Raw genomic sequence first — 17,566 nt, forward strand, 5'->3', positions numbered from 1 at the left:
TAGAGAGGAGTTGTGGAGCACCTGTGGAGAGAGTTTCTCTTTTCTATTCAGAATGAAAAATTGGGGAATTGATGACAAAGGCAAACTTTGCTCCCATTGCTACATCAGCAAATATGGCCGTAGTTAGAAAGATGAAACGTCAAGATGTCCAAAGGGGCCCATTTTAGGTTTATATCTTTTGTTTGAAGTTCAGCTTGTCAAATATTCCAGAACAACTGGTCAAACTGTCTGGAGTATGCCTGGCCGGGAACCACCAAATAACAGGAAAACATAGGGATGCTGTGCTTTACAATTCACAAAATTCACAAAGCATTTTACCACACATGATCTCATTTGTTCTTCATAACAATGCAGATATATTGGTAGGTTAAACATTATATTCTGCAAGTTCAAAGGTAAATGCTGAAATGAGAGAATTTAAGTGATTCATACAGGGACACACAAATTGTAGTAGCAGATCCAGGACCTAGACCAAAGTTTTCGAATTCTAATTACAGACTCCTTTCTATTACCTGTGCTCTCATAAGAAGGTTGAAAACGTGCATTTCATTAAGATTTAATGTATGTCGTAATTTTATTAAATGTTAAATATGTGAAAATTCTTCTAAATGAATTCAGCCTGGCTAGGAACTTAGTTGCTCTTGAGGCAATCAACATCAGGAAATATCATTTTTTCAAGGTATTATTGGGTTAAAATTCATATACCATAGGCCTCCTACTTGGGTGATAATTGTGTTAGTGGTATGATAAACCTTTATAAGGGTAGCACAACTTGCAGCATTTTAACATTCTCAGGGAAATGTTCTAAAAGCAAAAATGAATGGGACGAAAGAGAAAGATCTAGGTGTTTCTCTGTAAGTGTGTACATGTGAGTATTTTTTTCCACATATATTATACTTGACATGCCAAATTCCAGTTCAATCTTGGAAATGCAATAAAACAATGATCATTATAGAAAGCTCTACTCCTACATTCAAGAAACTTATAGTCTAGGACGGGAGACTGATACTAATCAAATAATAATTTTCTTTTCATGTATTCATTCATTCATTCATTCATTCATTCAGCTAATACTTACGAAACACTTACAAGTGAGAAATTATTCTGTGTACTGGTAATGTAAACATCACAGCTATGAAGTGACGCAACTGGGATGCCACATTTCCTGCAACTGAGGGACACAACTTGATGTGTCTGAATGTAGAGGTCTTGTGAACAATTAACCACCTCACCACCCTTCTTCATCTACCAAGAAAATGACAACTGAAGCTGGAAATTTATTTGAAGTTTATTATTTGGTTCAGAAATACATACAATTTTACATTATTTAATAATATATTTATATTTTATGCCATAGGATAATAATACATTACAATATATTGTAATAATATGAAGGTATTAGTTTTCATCACCCTTGCCCCCAATTTAAGTAAAATTGATTCTTGAAAGCAGATGTCTTTCTGAGACTTGTTTGGGAAATGGTAAGCAATTATTTCAGCTGCAGCATTATTTTTAAATATGTTTTAAGAAGTACAGGAACCGTGACACTGCTGTGGCTCAGTCAGTTCAGCCTCCAACTTTGGCTCAGGTCATGATCTCACGGTTCATGAGTTTGAGTCCCACGTAGGGCTCTGTGCTGACAGCTAAGAGGCTGGAGCCTGCTTGGAATTCTGTGACTCCCCCTCTCTCTAACCCCTCCTCCACTCATGCTCTGTCTCTGTCTCTCAAAAGTAAATAAATGTCAAAAAATGAATAGAAATTAAAAAGTACAGGAACTAAGACTGGAGATAGAGAATATGAAACTGTTCTGTAGACCCATAAATGTAAAGGCAAAATGATGTTGTATTTGGAGAAGACTTATTGCAATCTTTTTCATACTATTAGAACTATTAACACCTACCTTGTAGAAGAGTGACAAGATGATCTATGTATAGGCTCCTCTCAGAGTATAGAACACATGGTAGGATATCAATAAATATTAAAATATATATAGTCTTGAGTACTTTTGCAATAGCTCAGTTTAGAAGTGATGAGGGGTTCATCACTTATTCTTAATATAAAATTTATGCAAAGTGTGCAACAAATAAAACCTGTAGAAAACAGATGTTTCCATCACAATCTGTTGCTTTTCCGAATAATATTTTGAAAACACATTCCTTCTGGGGCGCCTGGGTGGCGCAGTCGGTTAAGCGTCCGACTTCAGCCAGGTCACGATCTCGCGGTCAGTGAGTTCGAGCCCCGCGTCGGGCTCTGGGCTGATGGCTCAGAGCCTGGAGCCTGTTTCTGATTCTGTGTCTCCCTCTCTCTCTGCCCCTCCCCTGTTCATGCTCTGTCTCTCTCTGTCCCAAAAATAAATAAACGTTGAAAAAAAATTTTTTTAAAAAAATAAAAAAAAAAAAAAGAAAACACATTCCTTCAGCCATTATACAGTTCTTAAAATACAAAAGATATTAAATATTTATTTTTGAGAGAGAGTAATGGGGGGAGGGGCAGAAAGAGGGAGATAGGATCCAAAGTGGGTTCTGCCCTGACAGCAGAGAGCCCAATGTGGAGCTTGAACTCATGGACCATGAGATTATGACCTAAGCCAAAGTCTGACACTTAACTGACTGAGCCACCCAGGTACCCCCAAAAGAAATTAAATCTGTAAGAAAGCCTAGTAGATGGGATTCTGTTCACAGGACTTGGTACTTGGTGGTTTATGCTTCAGTACATGTCACACCATCCACCTCCATTCATCCCACCTTGCCCATAGTAACCTCCACTGCCTGACTATCATGGCCATAATCACTCAAACCACCAGGAGTACAAATCCTTCGCTGTAATTGTCCCCCATTTCCATCCTTCTAATGGATCCATAATCTCTCTCATTATCCATTCCATCTCTGCTACAGCACCCATTCCAGAACCTCCCATGCCAGACTAGTATTCAAGAAGAGTTTAATGTATTGGTATTGCATCTATCTTACCGTTACACATGGTAGCTACTGCATCCTTATATGTTACAAACTCTACATCTGCTTCTCCTGTTGCTCTGTCACCAGCTCCAATATCAGTATCAACTCATATTGGATTTAGTCATGGGGAAAATTAGCGATGTCATTTTCAGTTGAATTAAAAGGTAATCCTCCCATATGTACAAAATGACCACCGAAAAAACCTGAACTTGCATCACCAGCTCCCCCTAGCCATGCCCATCAATATCAACTCTCAATCTGGCATCAAAGCCATCATTTCCATAGCCATAATTATTATAGCCATAATAGTTACCAAAGCCTCCACAACTAGGGACACTGGGGGAGAAAAAGACAGGACAGATGTCAGAGATGGAGCAAATATATTATTAACAGAATTCTATTTAGTTAAAAAATACATAGAGCCTAATGTGTGTCAAGCATTGTGCTGAATGCTTTGAAATACAGCCGAGCCCTAATTTGATATAAAACACAAGAAAAAGATAATCCCATAGTTTGGAAACAGTATGACTATGAGAAAGATATTTAAATGAATAAGAATAAAGATGTCAGAAAGTTGGATCTTGATTGCTGGTACAGGTGAAGGAAGACACATCATTTGATTCAACTCTTAGTAGGAAACTTGTTTTTGTTTCTAAATAACAAAGTAAAATGCTGCAGTTCTTATTATTTTTGGGAACTATTTGGAAAAATCTTTTCCATCAATGCCTCCCCTCCCTCCATTTACAGTATGATAACTTTGATGAATACTTGACTTAGAATAAATGACCTCCTTTCATCTCACTGGTAGTTTTACATAGCCAGAAAAAGCTGCCAAAACTTCAAGATGGGAAGTATGAAAATGTGGCTCAAACATCATTATTTCATATAGTATATGTATATACATATATACATATTTACTAATTTCCCTTCTAACATTTTTAGAATATTGATACTTTACTCTTCATTTGATTTAATATAAGGCTCCAGATTTTATCTTCAATCTGAAATTTTCCTTTCAAAGAGAGATAAGAATTTACATTTTTTAAAGTTTGTTTGTTTATTTAGAGAATGAGCAGGGAAGGGGCAGCGGAGAGGGACGCAGAGGATCCAAAACAGTCTCTGTGCTGACAGCAGAGAGCCTGACATGGGCTCAAACTCACAAACTTTGAGATCATGACCTGAGCTGAAGTCCGACACTTTGACTGACTGAGCTACCCAGGCGCCCTGAGTGAGATAAGGATATGAATGACTTTCCTTTTTGCCAGTCTAGGTGCCCCGATGAATATTGGTTTATAGGTATTCAAGTACTGAAACCTCTCAGAATCGATTGATTTCTCAAAGTTTCTTTCATATAGGAAATCTTTTCCTCTTACCTCTAAAAAGTTATTATTATCAATATTATGGAGACCGATAGAGAGATGAAAGGTATGGGACATTTTCTAAAATAAGGTTTCTGTGGCGTGTGTGTGTGTGTGTGTGTGTGTGTGCATGCACGTGTGGTGTGTACACACATGCGTGTGCTCATCCATACCCATTGGTGGTGGTAAAATATTTTCTTTCCCCTTTACAAATAAAAATGTCTTATTCTAAAGAAGATACATAAACTATCAAATGCAATGTGATGTTTTTGTTAAATAATAAGCAACGGAAGCATACAGAAATAAATATTTCTCATGGAGGTAAAATATATACAACTATAAAATCATAAATATACTGGAGAATTATAATATGAATTTGTAAATTGTATGCAAATAGCTTGAAACCAGATCTATAAAGACATAAATAAAGCAACAAGACTGAAAGGTTTATATGTTGGCTTGTTTATAGAGTAGCACAAACATTTTTCTTTTTTAATTGGCAATTAATTTTCGGCAGCCATCTAGGTACTTTCATGTCAAATTACTTTTCCTACACTAAACAAGATTAGGCATCCAAGCAGCAAAGCACTTACGTGAAAAGTGAGAAACTGACTGTCAAGTAGATATTTTCCACCTATAACCAATTAAAATGTTTCTTTTTTGATGAATGGGTGTTGTAATTTCACATTTTGTATTTTTACCTAAGCACATACCTGTGTAACATCCCAGTTCACAAAGGCTAAAAAAGGTGGGTACTGAGATTTCTTTTATTCCTTTTATTCAATACACCTTCAGAATGAAGCAAGCATTTTTGTGCTGTTTCAAAGACAGAGCTTTCTTATGCTACTGCACACAAAAATATAGCAACAGTTCATGTACGTATATATGTTTAGGGGCATATATGTGTGTATGTGTGTATAAGTGTATCAACACACGTGTTTTTATAAACCTCAAAAAATATTTTAATCAAATGATTTTTAGTCTCTTGGTTCCTTGTAGATTATCATTTCACATTAAAATGTAGAGATGTCTGTATTTAAAAATTAAACCATTGACACATCAGGTAAAAAAGTAATGTATTATTGATAATCTTCAAGTGAATGACATAAAAAGGAAAATATTGATTTTTTGGAAGATGTCTCATTTTTCTTACTTCACAGAAGACTGATGCAGGTTCATGAGCCTATCAATATTATTTGAATTAATGCATATTCCCTGCTATTGATTGCCTTAACAATGATTGTCATAACTGATTTATGGGCACTTATGCCTGTTAAATATTTTAAGAGGTAAATATCAGATTTGTATATATAAGTAGATTGACTTGAATAAACAACAAGGTTGGATGTTAACATTATACCTTTTGATTTAATCCATATTATAATACATTATGCAAGATGTATTTTAAAGATAGCAGCAAAAATTCCAACTAAAGTTGATATTAGATCACATTGTTTACTAGAGTTAAGTGCAGAATTCTCTCTAAGGCTAACAAAGTATTTTCAATTTTGAGGTAGAAATTCTCATGTCATTTGGAAATGTAGCTAATGTATCTATGAGAGAAACTAGGTCTATCAAGCCAAAATATAAAATTTGAGTATCATTGTAATATACTTAAAATTGATTTGTTCTTACTGCTTAGAATAGATCAAGATATAAGATTATATTTCAGCTTTCTATGGTGACTGATACCCAATACTTTCCAAATAAATGAGACAAGTTGTGATGGTGTGAGAGGCAAAAAGAGGGTATATATGTATATATCATCTTATAATTAGTATGAGTATCTTTGACTTCAAATGTGAGATATGATTACTACAGTCACTTACCAAGGACCTGCTTTTCTAAAGATGAGTTTATTGAGGTATCACATATGCATCTTAAATTCATTTGGTTTAAGAGTATAATTAAATGGTTTTTCAAATTGACAGACAAGTATAAAAATTACCACAATCTAATTGTAGAAAATTTTTGTTACCTCAAACAGATACATGGTGCTCACTACGGTCACTTCCTGTTCCTAAACCCAGTGCCAGACAACCACTGATCTACTTACTGTTTCTAAAGATTTACTGTTTCTGGACACTTCACATAAATAAAATCACCCAAAATGTGGTCTTTTGCATCTGGCTTCTTTCATGTAGCATAATAGTTTAGAGGTTGATCCATGTTGTAGTATGTGTCAGCCTTTCATTCATTTGTATTGCCAAATGCAATTCCATTGTATGGATAACCACAACTCTATACATTCACCAGTTGATGGATGCGTTTTTTTCACTTTTTGGCTATTAAAAGTATTTTTGCTATGATCATTCATGCAGAAATCTTACTGTGGACATAAGTTTTCATTTCTCTTGCATATTCTAAACATGGGATTGCTTGATTATATGGTAAATTTGTACTTAACTCTTTAAGAAACTGCTAAACTGTCTTCTAAATTGGCTAAGCCATTTAACATTCCTACCTACAATGCATGATGGTTCCAGTTTTGCTACATCCTTGACAATATGTTTTACATTTTCTTTTGATTGTAGCTATCCTAGTAGATGTGAAGTGGTAAATCGTTGTGGTTTTGATTTGCATTTCCCTAATGGCTAATGATGTACATCTTTTCCTAAGTTTATTAACCATTGCATATCTTTGTCAAGAAATGAATATTCAAATTCTTTGTCCATTTTAAACTAGATTATCTGTCTCTTTTTTGGTTTTGGTATTATATGTAAGAAATCATTATCTAATCCAAGGTCATAAGGAGTTATTCTTATATTTTCCTATTCCTAAGGGTTTTATAATGTTAGCTTTTACATTTACATCAATGATTCATTTTGAATGATTTTTTTTTTATGGTGTGAGGTAGGAATCCAAATTCATTCTTCTGCATGTGGATATTGTCTCAGCACCATTTGTTGAAAAGATTATATTCCCCCCCATTGAATTGCCTATTTCCCCCCCATATGCATATCACAGTTTCCTTCTCCTCCTCCTCCTCCTCCTCCTTCTCCTTTTTCTTCTTTTCTTTTTTTGCATGTCTCTTAACTTTTTCTTGAAAATTGTGCATTTTAGGTAATATAACAAATCAGAATCTTAACTCTACCTACCCCCTTAGGGTTGATGCTATCATTTATTTGTTTAGTGAATTGGCAAAAATAATTCTATGATGTTTATTGCCATTACAATATGCAGTTGTTTTCTTGTGTTTATCTTTTTACCTGACTAGTAATTGGCCCAGGTCAGCATAAGCTTGTTATTGGTCAACAGGTGTGCTTAAGTTCCCTTGGCCTGCTGGATATTTAGTTTTGCAATTAAATGCATGTGTGTTTGGAGGTTGCTATCATAGTTCAGAGTTTACATTTTTTCCCTCTATCCTCCACCCCTTTTGCTTAGAACTGATAGCATGGATTTTCCTGTATGATTCTATTTTAGAGGATGCAACTTTGGGCATGTACATAGTCTTCCAGACTGCTACAATGGATGTGATTTTATTGTTAAACCTGGCTTCTTAGTAATTATTTCTGAGTCACAGTAGCTTATTGTTTGGCCAATGTTTGCTTAGAGATTGTGCTTAAGCTCCTAGTTCCAGTGAAGCTTTTACTCTTTACTATGGATCTGTGTGTGACTTGGGGAATGTTTTCGTTCCTGTCCCATCTCCTGCTCTAATTGTTCCTCAGTTCATTCAGCTTGTGCACAGCTTTTCTGTACCCAAGGGTTAAATGTGATCCTAGTAGTTCTTCATGGATATCTATTTGCTTGGTTCTCTCTGTTAAAATATGTGATTATGTGATTGCTCTGCTTTTTTTTTTTTTTTTTTGCTACTGGTAGAGCTATGTGTACCTTTTGTTGCTCTCTGCCAAGATCACCATTGTTTATGACATCTCCCCTTTGTCCCGTAGGCATGGAATTCTTCATGCTCTTTTCCAAACAAAGTCAATTTTCTCAGATAGAACTGTGAAACTCTTTGCTCCTGTGCTGTGTCTTTCCCATTGGGTATAAGCTTTTCATTAACTCACAAGATCTAGGACAGGAACAATGATGCATTTCGACTGGAGTCACACCTTTGCTCTATGACCAAGAACTGTGCAAAGCTGGAGAGTGTTCCTATATTACTGGCTGGAACCAGTTCTTGGAACCTCCACCCTAGAAGCAAGATGGGTTGGGGATCAGGGTTCGGTGTTCTGGTCTTGTAATGTCTGGAATAGAGATTTTGCCCTGTGAGTGGGGACTGGGTGTTAGAAGGGAGTCTTGGCCCTCAGGGCTGTGTTGGCCCAAAACATTACTTCAGCCACATGGAGTTGGGGACAATGAGAAATACCAGCTGCCTGCCCATCTCATGTTAATACAGTTGCTTAGATTGGGAACTAGAAGGGGAAGAAGCCCTATAAGATGAAGCTTTTTGAGTGGAATGCAAAGAGTTGTAGCTTAAATGCCAGAGATTCTTAATGTTCTTATTAAAATGTAGTAGATGTTATTGAATGAATGTTTGGTCACCTGTTATATGCATTCAGAAAAATTTACTTAAAATTGAGTAAAAAGACTTAAAATGTTGATTTTTTGAAAAATAATTTTCTGCAGGGGCGCCTGGGTGGCTCAGTTGGTTAAACGTCTGACTTCAGTTCGGGTCATGATCTCGCAGTCTGTGGGTTAGAGCCCTGCATCAGGGTCTGTGCTGACAGCGTGGGAGCCTAGAGCCTACTTCAGATTCTGTGTCTCCCTCTCTCTCTCTGCCCCTACCCTGCTCACACTCTGTCTGTCTGTCTCTCTCTCAAAACCAAATAAACTTAAAAAAATAAATAAAAAATAAATAAAATAATTTTCTGCATATGAATGGTTGTTTGGTTGCAAAGGGTTTGCTGAGCTTCTGACTCTGCCTTTTCAAAAGAAATCAGTCTCTTAAGGAACTTACTTTTAAAGATAAATATTTTGTTTCTATTTTCAAAAAAATATTCAAAAAATATTAAAAAATAAACATTTTAGGGACTCAAATATATGATAAGCTTTTGTAAACATTACTAAACTCAAATGTTTCTGTCAAAATGAATATTTTGACTAAAAATGCAAAATGGCAACCCTTTACAACATATAATACCATTATCATTCATGTTTTTTTTTTCCTTCTGAACAGTCTTTATTTAATTGTTCTTGATAAAGTACTATTTGATATCACCAACACCAAAGTCATTGTTAGCATAAATTTTAATTGATAATTTATAGTCTAATTGCTAATCCCATTCTGCCCTAATTTATAATTCTACCTATGTCATAAATATGAATGGATAGTTTCTAACATATACTATCAAGCATTGGTTCAAGGACTTCCTTTAATTACTTCCATTATTACTGATCCTGTGGTGTAGGTGGGAGAAATTTGGGTAACCCTTTGGATGCTACCACTGTTTTATGTGTCAAAATTGGATTAGAAACTATGCATAATGCAAATAACCATGTAATTATTTTGAATTTACAATGTATTTACTATGTAATTGCATAGTAAGTACCATATAATTACAAGATGATTACATGATTATTTCTGCCTTTTACACAGCTTTAAAAGCAAAAGATTTTGTTGCAATTATTATTGGCATTTATTGGTAAGTGTTACATAGTAGGGAACAAAATATTTATCATGTAATCAACGAAGCAAGCAACCGTTATTGTGTATTTTCAGTTGCGAAATTATATTTTAAAGTTATTGAAGTGAACCTGAAACTGCTCTAAAAAATAAAGTTTATTAATTAAAAAAAAGTTATTGCACTCAAAGAGCCATAAGTACAAGGCATAACTTGATATATCTAAGATAGCTGATTATTCTGGATATTGTTCTGTTTACTACAGTTGTGTATTTTTAATTGAAGATCTGAGATTGAGGTTGATTTTTTAAAATATTCCAAGAACGTTTTAATGGGCCAGAGGAGAAACTCCAGAACTAAAGTAAAAATGATACTTACAAATATCCATACTTATAAGAATAAACCATATCATTACTTTTTTTGTTTACCAATACTTTAATTTCCCCAGATTTATTGAGAAATCATTGACATACATCACTGTATAAGTTTAAGGCATACAGCATGATGGTTTGATTTATATTTATTGTGTAATGCTAACCACAATGGGTTCATCCAACATCCGTCTTCTCATATAGTACAATAAAAAGAAAAGAGGAAAAAAAATTTCCTTGTGATGAGAACTCAGGATTTACTCTCTTATCAAGTTTGCTATATATCACACAACTGTGTTAGGTATGGTCATCGTGCTGTACGTCATATCCCTACTATGTATTTATCTTGTATCTGGCAGTTTATATCTTGACCGCCTTCTTACAATTCCCCCTCACCCCACCCTTTTCCTTTGGTAACCACAAGTGTGATCTCTTTTACTATGAGTTTGAGGGTCTTTGTTTTGTTTTGGGGGATTTTTTTAGATTCCGCATATAACTGAGATCATACAAGTTGTTGCAGATGATAGGATTTTCTCATTTTTTATGGCTGAGTAATACCCCTTCATATATATACCACAACTTCTTCATTCATCCACCAATGGACACTTAGTCTGTTTCTGTATCTTGGCTATGGCAAATAATGGACATGGGGGTACAGATATCTTTTTGAGTTGGTGTTTTGAATTAGTGTTTTTAAGTTAGTGTTCTTCATGTGTTTGTGAATTTTCCAGTTTTCTTCTTGCTGTTGGTTTCTAGTTTCATGCCATTGTGGTCAGAGAAGATACTTGGTATGATTTGGATAGGCCAGGCTGTGCACCAGATCCCCTGGCCAGGTGAGCCCCTGGTTTGCTCTGCAAATGAGGAAGCCACAGGCTATTCTCTCTGTTTAAGTGTCACTCTATTTAGGGCTTTTGAATAGGCCATGGGAGCTTCTCATGTGCCCTGGTGAGGTCCCCTGGCTGTACACACTAAAGTCTGTATTCTGTGATGAGTGGGGCTATGAATTAGATTCTCTGCCTGGGCTCAGGGGGAGAAGTAGCTCTAAAGCTGGGAAAACTCTTTGTTTGCTGCTTTAACTCAAGCTGACCCATACCCCAAGTTTCTGGCTGAACAAGGTCACTACCTTTGCTTTGCACGCTATAGCCTCTGCCTGCCCTCCTCAGGGCTCACTGCACCATGGAGAGAGACACTGCTGGGCCACACAGATCCTAGGAGTTGCTGCCAGCCCTTCTGGTCAAATGGGCTGGAAAGACACATTCCATGCTGGGCGGGGCTATATTTCAGCAACTTTGCCTGGGCAGGAAGGGGAGAGGCTGTTCCAGGTTACTCTTATTTTCCAAAACAGGCTTTCTGTGTGGGAGACGCTGGAACCTACCCTCAGCCTTGGCTCTGAATTAATCCTCCTGACTGTGTATAACATGGGGCTTCCTCATGTCTGATATTGGCTTTGTTTCAGAGGTAACTGCTCTGACTACCCACCTCTTGGCTGGAGCACCCCAGGACCATGTAGTTTCTAGTACTTATCACTAGTCCTTCTGGTCAGATGGGGCCAGAAGACATTCTCCACAGAGGGTAAGGCTGTGGTTCTGCTCCTTGCCTGGGAGTAGACAAACCTAGTTCTAGGGACCAGCAAAACTCCTCGTTTGAAGATTCAAATATGGCAGATCTGCACCTGACCAAATCCTGTGGTCACAGTGTGCCACCAACTTGCTTCTGTGGATGAGCAAAGCCAAGATCCATATGCTGGTTGTTGCAAGCAACAAATTAGGTAGGTTGTTACCTACCCCCTTTATTTGTCACAGTCAGATTCCCAGTGGTTTAGTTCCATAGATTTCCCTGCAATTCCTGTGATACGAGATCAGAGGAAGGGCTGGGGTGGGTGTTGTCTCCATAGGTTCTTTTTCCCCACTGGAGGAACCAGAGACTCTGAGGAGTCTTCTCTGCATGGTGCTGCACTGACCTGAGGGAGGGGCAATGTGGCCCATGGGTAGCCATGTCCATTACCCTTCTAATGTTGTCTGTCTTGGTAACCATGGTACAGGGGGTGCTTCAGCTTCACTCCATGTTCTGGGATTCTCTCAGTGGCATCTTGTTGTGGAATAGTTGTTGGATGTTCTTGTGAGGAGACAACCTATTTTGCCATCTTAATGAGGTTACTCACCCATACCTTTTTTAACTTTATAAAAATAAGCATTTTATTTTAGAGCAATATTAGAGTTACAGGAAAATAATACAGTTGGTACAGAGTTTCCACATGCCCTACACACCCAATTTCTGTTATTATTAACATCTTGCATTGATATGGTATACCTCTAGGTTGTGACAGTTTCTCAGACTTTCCTAGTTTCTGATGACCTTGAAGAATATTTGACTTTTGAAGAATATTGGTAAAGTATTTATAGAATATCTCTCAATTGGGTTTTGTTGAATGCTTTTCTTGGGATTGGACTGTGATTATGTGTTTTGGGGAGGTAGAGCACAAGGACAATGAAGATTATATTAGCACACTGAGGTGCTAATAAGATCAGATTATATTAAGAATACATAAAATAAGTATGATTTATAACTATTATTATTAACCTTGATTGCCTGGGTAACGCAGTATTTCTCTGAGTTCTTAACTGTGAAGTCATTCTTTCTTCCCTCTTTCTATGCTATACTCTTGAAAGGATGTCAATGTTTGCATCCCACACATAAGAATAAGGAAGTTATAGTCAATCTCCTTGAGGGCAGAATATCTGCATAAATTATTTGGAATTCTTCTGTACAGTAGGTATATCTATTTTCCCCGCTTATTTACTCAATCATTTATTTGTACCATTATGACCTCATGGACAGGTATTTTTTACTTTAAGTTCTAATCTAAAACTATATGATGTTGCTCAAATTGTTTCATTTTTGGCCATTTGATGCTTTTTCTGTTGGCTCCTATGTCCCTTAGACATCCTGGGTATTGTGAAATTTTTTTGAGCAATTATTATAAAGCACTATGTGCACTTGAATGAAGGTTTTTGTGTGGACATGTTATCAGATCTGCTGAGTAAATATCTAGAAGTGTGATTGCTGGAGTGTGTGGTAAGACTTTGATTAGTTTTATAGGAAACTGAGAATCTGTCTTCCAAAGTGGTTCTACCATTGTGTTCTCACCAGTAATAAAAGAGAGTTCCTTCTGCTTCATATGGTTGTCAACAATTGAAACTGCAGATTTTTGGATTTAGTCATTGAAATAGGTATACAGTAGTATCTCATTGTTGCCTTAATTTGCAATTATATGATAAACCATATTTAACATATTTTCAAATACTTACTTGCCATCTACATATCTTCTTTGGTGAGGCACCTGTTAGATCTGTTGCCTATTTTTCAATAGAATTGTTTACTTTTTTATCGTTGAGTTTCAGAGTTCATTATATAATTTATATATATATATCATTCTTTATAAAATATGTGATTTTGAAATATTTTTTCATAGTCTGTGATTATATTGTGTTTCTCTTAATAGTCTCTTTTGATGAGAAGAAGCATTTAATGCAAACAAAGTTTATTGATCAATATTTTGTTTCATGGATTGCGCTTTCTGTGTTGTGTCTGTTTTAGTTGACTAGGGATGTTGTTATAATATACCACAACCTGAGCAGCTTAAACAACAGAAATGTATCCTCTCATAGTTCTGGAGGCTGGAATTCCAAGATTAAGGTGTCATTAGGGCCATGCTTTCCCTGAAAGTGTCAGGGAGACGTCTGTCCAAAGTTTTTATCCTAGCTGCAGGTGTTCTTTGGTTTGTGGCATCTTAATTCCAATTTTTATTTCAAGCATTCCTTCTGTGTCCAGACTCCCTCTTTATATAAGGACACCAATCATATCAGATTAGAGGCCTCTCTTATCACAGTAAGGTCTCGTCTTGTCTTAACTAATTGCATTTCTGCCATCCTATTTCCAAATAAGGCCATATTAGGAGGTACTGAGAGTTGGGACTTCAACATACATATTTTAGGGGACCCAGTTTAACCCATAATAGCCACTAAAACTCACCACCAAACTCAGGGTCACATAGATGTTCTCCTATGCTCTCTTTCAGATGTTCAGTAGAATTGCATTTTACATTTAGGTCTGTGATCCATTTTGGGTAATTTTTTTGAAAGTTGTAAGATTAGTGTCTAGGTTTATTTATTTATTTATTTTTTGCATATGGAGTTGTAGTTGTTACATTACCACTTGGTGAAAATATTAGGCTTCCTTCATTGAATTGCCTTTGATCCTTTGCCAAATACTAATTGACTATACTTGTATGAGCATTTTTCTGGGCCCTCTCTTCTGTTCCATTGATCTATATATCTACTGTTTCACCAATACCATGCGGTCTTAACTACTACACCTTTGAAATAAGTTTTGAAATCAACTTGTGTAAGTCCTCTAACTTTTTTTGCCCTTCAGTATTGTGTTAGCTATTCTACTTCTTTTGCTTTTCAATATGAACTACATATTGAATGAGAATAGAATGAGATAAATTTTCTCAAAAACATGACAGCATTTCTTGAAAATTCGAGCAATCATAGCTAAAAGAACAAAATATTGGCCTTTGTCTCTATCTATGGCTAACATAGCTTCTTGTCAGAGCGACTCAGTTATTGGACATAGAAACTTCTGCCTTCTAAGAGAACAAGGCAGGAGTGACTTCCGTAGCCCTCAGTTAATGCCTCAGATATGAAAGCATGGAGAGGAAATTCGTGTGCGACTTTATAGTGCAGATCTGCTTCTGCTGACATAGGCTGCATTGTTAATTGAAATATTACCCTTTTCTGTTGCTGATACATGCTACTAGCTCACACCTAGAGAAGCTTGAAAACCTAGGCAGTGCATTTCAATATTACTGAACATACAAATCACCAAAGGATATTATTGAAATTTACATTGTGATTCAATGTCTGGTTTGGGCCATGATTTTGTGTATGTAACAAGCTCATAAGTGATGTTGCTGGTTCTACTGACTACACTTTGAGCAGCAGAGAGCTAGAGAGGTTTTTCCTCAAACTCTGGCACGCACAAAATGACTTAGGCTGTTTGTTAACATACAGATTATTGGGCTTCATCTACAGAATTTCTGATCCAGTGGAATTGCCAATCCAGTGGAAGGCTCTTCTGGTAGGCAGGTTACTATCACTGGTTCTGCTGCCAGTATTAGTCTGTCCCAATATCTAATCAATGCCAGGCTTTCCTCCGAGAAGGGCATGGGGTACAGCTAGAACAGTGTGGTTTCACTTATAACCCCTTTCTGCTGTTTTCCCACGATCCAACTGTGTAATTTCTGGTCAGTGATTCCAGGTTTTAAATAATTTGTAAGTGTTCGGTTTCTACGCAACTTATCATCCACTAAGAACTTAAAAATCACATTCTCTGTTCAGCTGTTAATGCTGGGATCCATATTTAGTTTTATAAGCTACTCCCTGTTTTTAGTTTTGTTTTGGGTTTCTGGCTCATGAATTTTATTTCTCTTTGTCGATAAGAAATGTAAGAGTGGAATGTTAATAAGTTTCAGTTTAGTTCTGTAATGTCAAGAATTTAAAAATTAAAAAAAATGGATTGGTTAAAAAAAAATCTAAAATGACCTAAAAACCACATGCGAAAAGATTGATCCCGAATTCTAACCTACAACTACTCCAAAATGGAGAAGTACCAGGATCCCAGCCCATTTGACAGGTTGGAGAAAAAAAAAAAATTTTTTTTCTCCCTACACCTCACTGCTTATTGACTCAGCTATTGGCTACATGATGGAAAGGCTGATCTGCATGTATTTTGAGGGAATTCACACTTACTGGCAGTGCCGATGGTTGTAATTAAAATGGTCCAGCTACTAACAAAGATGATTTTATGTTAGCTTTTTTACCTACATAGACTGTAATATCATTACTATAAATAGCATTATTTTAACTAATATATAAATAAAATTTCATCCATAATGAAAATATGAGGCCGAAATCGTCACTCATACATTCTATTGTAACTATATATTTCTAAGAATACTAAAAAATATAGACAAAGATAGGTAAGTAAAGTTGACTGGCTATTTAAGGGGTCTCAGTGGTTCAAAAGAGAAAAACCAAGCCACAAAATCAGAATAGTTTACTCACATGACATTAATATAATTGAAGAAACCAGACAGAATTTATCATTTTTTGATACAAATTTCTGTGATGATTCAAAAAACTATTGCGAGGTGCCTGGGTGGCTCAGTCAGTTAAGTGTCTGACTTCAACTCAGGTCATGGTCTTACAGTTAGTGGGTTCAAGCCTGTGTCCGGGTCTGCGCTGACACCTCAGAGACTGGAGCCTGCTTCGGATTCTGTGTGTCCCTCTCTCTTTGCCCCTCCCCTGCTTGTGTGCTCTTTCTCTCTCAAAAATAAATAAATAAACATTAAAAATGTACTTAAAACTGTAATGTGCAATGTGACAATTAGATAACATTTTCTGGAAATAATAATAACAAGCCCACAGAATGCCTTGTGAAATGTAAATAAATCAAGAGGAAAAAAACAACAACAGAATAAAATAGACTCCATCTTGTGGGAGCTGTAATCTTCCCCAGCTGCTAATGGCTACTCAAACAGTTGCTGAGTCTTAATGCCTGAACTCTTCTCTTTCTCCCACATTTTGCACTTAATTATTCAGCAAATCCACTTGGTCCTGCCTTCCATTTACATACTGAACTTAATCACCCCCACCATCCCTGCTGCTAATACACTAGTCCAGACAACATTTTTCTTTTACTTGGGTATTAGCATACCTGCTTAAATGCCCCCTTTGTTTTCCTTATGTGCCCAGCAGAGTATCCTCGACATTGGCTCAGAGTGATCCATATCAGGCAGATCATATCAGGCAGATCAAATCACTGCTCTTTTCAAAGTTCTTTAGTGGCTTTTTACCACTTGATATAAACTCATTTCTTACTCATCCTCCAAAGCAGCCCACACCCTGGCCCCTGGCAGTAATCTTCCCACCACCCCTTCACCCTTCTCCCCTTGCTCATTCCAGTCTTCACACCTGCTGGTCATGCCCCTGGCTCAAGGTCTTTGTTGTTTCCTTTGCCTGCTCCTCCAGAAATCTGAAAGCGTTGCTCCCCCACCTACTTCAGCCTTTGATCAAATGTCATCTTCACAATCAGACCTTTCTTGACTGCCCTAAAGTAGTAACTGCTTCTCTTCTCCCACTTCCTCTTCTTCTTCCCTACTTTATATTTCTCCAGAGCACTTATTATTATCTGACTTAAAACATATTTTTCTGATTTGTTGTTTGTAGTATCCTATAACATAAGCTGTAAGA

General features: G+C 36.5%; 1 pseudogene; it reads right to left on the reverse strand.

Moving 5' to 3' along the window:
- Positions 1-2,706: 2,706 nt before the first annotated feature.
- LOC112860788 (heterogeneous nuclear ribonucleoprotein H3 pseudogene) lies at positions 2,707-17,298 on the reverse strand (annotated as a pseudogene).
- Positions 17,299-17,566: the final 268 nt, after the last annotated feature.

The sequence above is a fragment of the Puma concolor genome, chromosome A1 (genome assembly GCF_028749965.1).
Source record: "Puma concolor isolate L17-30 chromosome A1, mPumCon1.1.hap2, whole genome shotgun sequence".
NCBI classification, from domain to species: domain Eukaryota; kingdom Metazoa; phylum Chordata; class Mammalia; order Carnivora; family Felidae; genus Puma; species Puma concolor.